Genomic DNA, 7,238 nt, shown 5'->3' with positions numbered 1-7,238 from the left:
TACATTTTTCACCAGTGTTGATAAACTGTATTTTTCAAAATCATTGTCCTCTACATTTTCTAATTTGTCCAAATAAAATTGTTCATAATATATTATTTTTTGACATCTATAAGATCCTTGAGAGAGTCTATATTTTCATTTCTGATATTGGCAATTGTGTCTTCTCCTTTCCTTTTTTTTCTTGATCAGACTTGCTAAGGCGTTATCAATGTATTAATCTTTTCAAAAAACAAAGTAGGGTTTGTTGTTTTTTTCTATTGTCAGTTAACTTTCTATTTTATTGACCTCTGCCTTTACCTTTAGTTTTTCCATCTGCTTTATTTAAGATCATCCTGCTGAACTTCTTAATATCTATGTTAGACACAGCATATTAAATTTGAGCCTTTTTTGTTTTTTTCTAAGGAAATAGTTTAAAGCTAGAAATTAAAAATTTTGTACGTAGCAGTCTCATTATTGTTCAGTTATACATATTTTCATTTCTGTTGTGATTGTGTCATTGAACCATGAATTATTTAGTAGAGTGGTATATTGAGGTTTAAATTCAATGTGTGGGTTTTTTTCTAGTAAACTTTTGGTTATTTATTTTTAACTCCATTGCATTGTATTTAGAAAATATGAGTCATATGGTACCAATTTTTTGAAACTTTTTGGGGTGAGTTTTGCAACCTCCGATAAAGTTATCATAAAAGTTTCTCCTATGTGTGCTTAACAATTCTTGTCTTCTTTGATTGGTGGGTATAATGATCTATATATACCCATTAGACCAAAATTTGCATATTGTGCTTCTACTGATTTTTAACATTTTATTAATCTATAGGTAGTAGAAAATGTGTGTTAAAAATCTTTCACTATAAGGTCTATTTGTCTATTTTTTTACTGTAGATATATTAATTTTAGCCTTTATCTTTTGAGGATGTTATATGCATACAAAATTAGAATTTCATATTTTGTTGATAAATTTGTCTACTTATCATTATATACTTTCCCTCTTTAATTGTAAAATACTTTTGATCTTAAAGTTCATTTTTTTGTTACTATAAACATTCCAGATTTAGTTTGTTTAGTATTTATTTGCCTAGCACATGTTTTTTTCCATGCTGGAGACTTTCAATCTTCCATTATTCTTTGTTTCTTTGTTTTAAATATGACTGTAATAAACACCTTATGACTGACATTTTCCTTTTAACCAGGTGTGACAACTTTTCTCTTTTACCTTGGGCTTTGTCGTTTTACCCTTATTCTGTTTACTGATATATTTGAATTTATTTCTAATATTTCATTATGTACTATTTCTTTTCCCTGCTTTTTAAATCTTTTTCCACTGCCTTTTTTGGCCTTTGTTTCCATTTATTGGGGTTTTCCTCTTCTGTTTACTTTATTAGAAGTTGTATATTGTTTGTCTGTTTGTTTAGTGACTGTCCTAGTTATTGTGAAATGCAGATTGAGCTTAACATGTGCCGAAGATATTATCAGCCTTCCTACCAATATAAAGATCTTAGAATGCTTTAATTCCAATGATCTCCTCCCAATTAATTTGCTCTTATTGTTCAGTATTCTAGTTTTACCTTGTTTCTTCCTCTACATAAATTGGTCAATATTATTGATATTTTATGCAGAGAGTTATTTTCTATTTGTCTGCATCTTTCAGGTATCTTTGTCCTTCATTACCTCTTGCACCTTCAATCTTCCATCTGGGACTATTTTCCTTCCTGAAGCACATGCTTTATCATTGCATTTAGGGAAGATTTTTTGGGGATAAACACAGTGTTTGTCAGATAATGTCTTATTTTATTCTAATTCTTTGAGGATAGTTTTGCTAGATATAGAATTCTATATTGGTGGTTATTTTCTCTCAACTCATTGCTTTTCTGTTAAAACGTCAGCAATCCATCTTTTGTCTCTGACTGCTTTGACGATATTTACTGTATGTCTAGGTGTGTGCATGTGTGTGTGTATGTGTTTATGCTTGGAATCTGCTAGGTTTTCTGGATATATGGTTCAGAAGCTTTCAACAACTCTGGGAGATTATTAGTATTTATTTCTTAAAACATCTCCTCTGCATTTTCTCTTTACTTCTTCCTGGAAATCAATTTAAAATATATTAAAACATTTCACTCTTTCATGTCTCTTAACACCTCCTTCTCTCTCATGTTTTCTAGCTCTTTGTGCCCACATTTGGCTAGTTCTTTGAAACCATTTTCCAATTTACAAATTTTCTGCTCAGTGTCCAATCTACTCATTAACCAATTCATTTGGGTTTTTAGTTTTAGTTCTTATATTTTTCTATCTTTAATCTACTTAACTCTATTTCAAACCTGCTTATTTCTTGCTCATATTCATAAGATATTTTTTATTTCTTTCAATATGCGAAACCTAGTTTTTCCATCTGCTAATTCCAGAATATGAAGTCTTTGCAGATGTGATTTTTGTTGTTTCCATTGACCCTTCCTTTTGGTATCTTATTTCCTTGTGTACTTTGCTTCATTTTGTTTTTACTGTGAGTTGTTCCATTTCCTTGGAAGTTTATTTGTAGAATTCTTTGAGGGTTGGATTTAAATTTGTTCCTCCAGAAATTATTTATATTTGTTTCTTCCAATGTAGGATCACTTAAAGTTAAATTCTCCACTTGAGGTTTTTGGACCACACTGAGTATGAACTTGGACTGGAAACTCACATGAAGGTCAGCTTATAGTTTTGAATTTTTAGAGTCTTCCCCCCACCCCTCCATCCTCTGGATTTTTTAAAGACTGGTGTCCACATTTTGCCCTCTTCGCAGAGTTCATTTCTGACTCACTTCCACTGAAGATAAAGCTTTTTAGGGGTGTCTTAGCTTTATGCAAAGAGATTTCCTATTAGATATTCTACCTTGGGTGGCCCCTAGGCCTCCTGTTCTGTTCCCTGCTTCTGTAAAACCATAAAACAGAAGCTCAAGATCCCCAAATCTTGACAGAAACCCACAATTCAAAGGAGAGCATTGGCACCAATTTATATTCAAGGATTTAGGGCTTTACCTCATTCATGATTCTTTATCTTTACGCCAGCTTGGCGATGAAGTTGAAAATATTTTTTTCTTCTTTACATAGCATTGTGCACTCTTTCATTTAGTGGAGTGGATCATGGTCTGCCATCATACAGGTAAAAGAAGTTTCCATCACCTCACAAAAGAGGAGCTAAGGTCTAGAGAAAAGAAGCCAGTTCACAGCCATACAGAAGCTGGCATTGTCAGAGGAGCTAAATGAATCCACTGAGAGTACTACTCAGAAGGATCACTGGGGCCAGGGCTAACCTGGCAAATTACTCACCATGGCCACTGTGGGCAGTGTGGTCACTAGAAGCACATGATTGATGGGCAAGGGGAGCAAGGGTCCCTGGCACCCTTCTATCCTCTTCCCTTATCATACTTGTGTCCCACTGTACATACCATCATCTTCCACTTCATAAGAGGATGGCATGGAACACAACAGAAAGCTAAGGCCAGTCTAGCTGGAGATGGGATCAAGAGCTTCTTTCCAATTAGGGTCAACCCCAGAAAATTCTCTCTGCCCCCTTCTAATATCATCCATTGGGACTTGCTGGGTTTTGGCTGGCCTTCCTTGATTCCCTACCTCACACTGAGCAGCAGCTACCTAATGTCTAGCTTTGGTTCTCTAATAGCCAGCAAGATACTGGCCTGGGTACCTGGGGAGGAAATAACCAGCCTTGGGGAGTGAAGTGCCAGCTTTGGCTCCTGAACGCTCCACTACATTTGCTTTCCAGTCTCTGCCCCAGAAAGAGCAAGTAGAGGAAAGAAAGTTGAGCAGAGTTGAGTACACAGGCCCATTACCTTCATCTTCTTGAGAGCTCATAACTTATTTACTGGATGCTTCCTTTACATTAGGCCCTGTGCTACACTCTGGCATGCACTAATTCATCTAATTCTCAAGCAACCCTGGAGTTAAGAGAGCAATGCCCTTACCCAAGGTCTGCTCTTGGTAAATTGTGCTGGGATTCAAACTGGGTCAAACTGTCTGATTCCTGACCTGAAGTGATCTTTTGGATAATTGGATACAATCCTTTTATATTGCAGAAGAGGAAACGGAGACTCAGGGAAGAAAGCAAATGGCCCAAGGTCACACAGCTTGCCAGTGGCAGTGCCAGGCTTACATGGTTTTCCTCTTGATGAAATATTCCTCAAATAAGTGAAGCAGAACTTGGATGCTTTTACTGATGAAAAGAACCTAGTTTTCCTCCAGAGAGAAGGGAGAGCACAGCTTAGGAGAGAATCTCACAACATTGCCCCTTGTGAAACCTTGGCCCCAGACAAACTCTAGACACAGTATCGAGGGAGCCCAGCACCAGGAGCTCCTTCACATCTCCTAAACACCAAGTTGGAGGAGGACGCAAATTCTCTGACTAGTTCTTTCAGTACTCCCCGCACTGAGAGCCCAGCTGCCTGCCTGCCACCTACCCACAGCGCTGTGGTCAGGCCAGCCTGGGAAGTATTGCATGTTGCTGGGTTTCCATCTTCCTGACCAGCCTTGGAAAGCCCCCTCCCAGATCTTTGGGCAGCAAGCAGATTTGGAGAAAACTGCAAAGTTGGCTCTCCTTTCTGATATCCTGTGGAGCACGAGGCATGAAATAAAAAACAGCACCGCCAAGCTATGGCACAATCTAATTTAAAATGAGAGCCTCATTTGAGGACAAGTGAATGAGGTATGTCAATGACAGAGAATGGGGCAAGTTACAACCTTTTCCAAAGACAAAGAGGCAAGCTACAACTTTTCTTTTCTCCTGGGTTTTGTTATTTGTATTGCTATTGTTTCACATGACTTTCTTCCTGGAGGAAAATATCTGAGGAAGCCATTACCCGCCTGGAGGAGCGTGTGTAGTGTAGACCAGAATGTTGGGTGTAGTGTGTATACGGGGTGAGAGAGGGCAAGTAGGGGTCTGTTAGGGAACAATGGTAGTCCCATGGAGTAGGGGTCTCATGAGACACAGTGTTTACAAACAATATTTTTGGGTAGAGCTGGAAGGAACCTCCCCAGGCCAGCTAGCCCAACACTCTTGTTCTACAAATAAAGAAACTGAGACCTGGTATGGAGAAGCCTGGGATCCCACCACCAGAGAGCAGCAGCTATAGTTTAGGAGTCAGAAATGGAAAGTCTTGGGGGTTTTTTTGGAAGTCTGTCAATTGTCAGCCAGGAACCCCAGTGGGAAACTCCTCTCCAATGTGGACCACAGGGGTCATCAGCCCCTACCGTCATGGGGGAGGGAATGGAAGATATTTCAATGGGCTGCTTTGGGGCATATTCCCAAGGTCTCCATAACCCACATCCCAATTCCAGTGGTTCTTCCTTGGTTTGTCCTTGGCATTGACCACTTGTGGCATAGCATCCATCACATTGTAAAGCACCCATCCCATGTTTGTCTCCTCCATCAGACTGTGAGCTTCTAAAAGCCCTCTTCATAGTGCCAGGACCACACACATATTAGGTGCTCAACAAATGTTTGTTGCCTGAATGAGCAGATAAATGGATGGGTACATGTGTGTTTAGATGGATGTATGGATAAAACAACTGGTATTTTCCCAGTGAACAAGATTTCAGTTAAGTGTCATAGAAAGTTTCCAGCACCTAGAAACAAAAGGTGGATGGTTAAACCTGAGTTCACTGCTTATCAGTCATATGACTTTCTGCAGGTCTATTCAACCCATGCCTAGCATTTGGCAACAGCTGGACTCACCAAGTGCCAATCCCTGTATTAAATGCTCATCTCACATTGCCTCACTCAAAACTCATAAATAACCGATGAATTAAGCACTGTTATTCCTATTTTAAGATGAAGAAACAAAGGTGCAACCAGATTAAGAAACAGTGACATAAAGCTTGAAATTAAGGTTCAGCATCATGTGCTGCTTGATATCTGATGAAATTAAGGGGGCCTCAAACAGCCTACTAGGCTACTCTTCTTATCAGACAGGCCAGGTGCAATTCTTACTTGTCTCTGAATAGCATGATTCAGTTCCCTGCTGGACCACAGAATTATACAAACAAGCCAATCGTTGTGAACAAGGAGGCACCATACCCTCTTGATGCTACAAAGCCTGCCTCCCTCAGCCCCCAGCTGTTTACACTGCTCCCGGGTGAGACCCCCCCTGTGGTCCTGCATGATGGTGGTGTCCTCCTCCCTAGGCTGTGAGAATAGATAACTAATAAACTACTATTGGTCTCATCTGTCTAGTGTGTGTTCAGCCATCCCCATACCCTTGAGTGGTAATCTCTCTCTCACCAATGGGGTGAAGAAGTCATCAAAACAGATACTTACCCAAGGTCACACAGCTAATGTGCCATGAAGCTGGGACTTGAACTGTAGCATCAGATGCTAGAGCCTACAGCCTCTATTTGTGCCAATTTTTTCACAGTTAGCATTCAATAATAATTATGTTCCTAGTCTGTAAGTAACATAAGGTCAAGGGCCATGTCTTTTTCAGAACTGCATCCCCATAGTCTAGCATAACACCTATAGTATTAAAGGATAATTCAGTAAAGTTTTATAAGTGAATAAGCAGATGGACAAACCACATATTTCTGAACTTCAGTTTCTTCATTTAAAATATTAGAATAATTTCCCTTTATCTCACTACAGATAGTTTTTCAAAGGTGGTAAAATCTGTAGCTTTGGAACCAGATGACTTGGATTTAAATCCAGGTTTCACCAATCATGTAACCTTGCACAAGATCCTGAACACTCTGTGATTCAGTTTTGCCATTATAAAATGAAAATAATAATAGGACCTACCTCACTGACATTTAGACCTTGCCATAAGGTCTAAATGGGTTCACATATATGAGCACTCAATAATGTTAGCTTAATTACTACTGATTTATGTGCTTATTGTGAAGAACATGTTAGAATGTGTATGTACAGACTCAAGGAGAGTTGTTGAATGGGTGGTTTGTCTTTGGTGATGTCCCAACCCTTACTACCAATCCCCTGTGGTGGATACTACCCAGAAACCATTCTATTCCTTCCTTTTTCCTTCCTAATAGAACCCAAATTTTGTTGAAGAATTGGCCTTTCCCACACATGACTCAAGGGAAGATGGTCCCTTTCCCAGCTAAAAGCAGATCATGGCTAGTCTACTTCATTGAGATAATTTTATTTCCTTGGCCAGTGATTGGTATAGGAGAGGGCATGTGACCCAATCTTGCCTGATGAAAAACAAGGAGAGATGAAGGGAGGTGTATTAGGGCCTTCCT

Source organism: Canis lupus, chromosome 32 (assembly GCF_048164855.1).
Source record: "Canis lupus baileyi chromosome 32, mCanLup2.hap1, whole genome shotgun sequence".
In the NCBI taxonomy this organism is placed as follows: domain Eukaryota; kingdom Metazoa; phylum Chordata; class Mammalia; order Carnivora; family Canidae; genus Canis; species Canis lupus.
The sequence above is the reverse complement of the archived record's forward strand: the minus strand, read 5'-3'. Positions refer to the sequence as shown.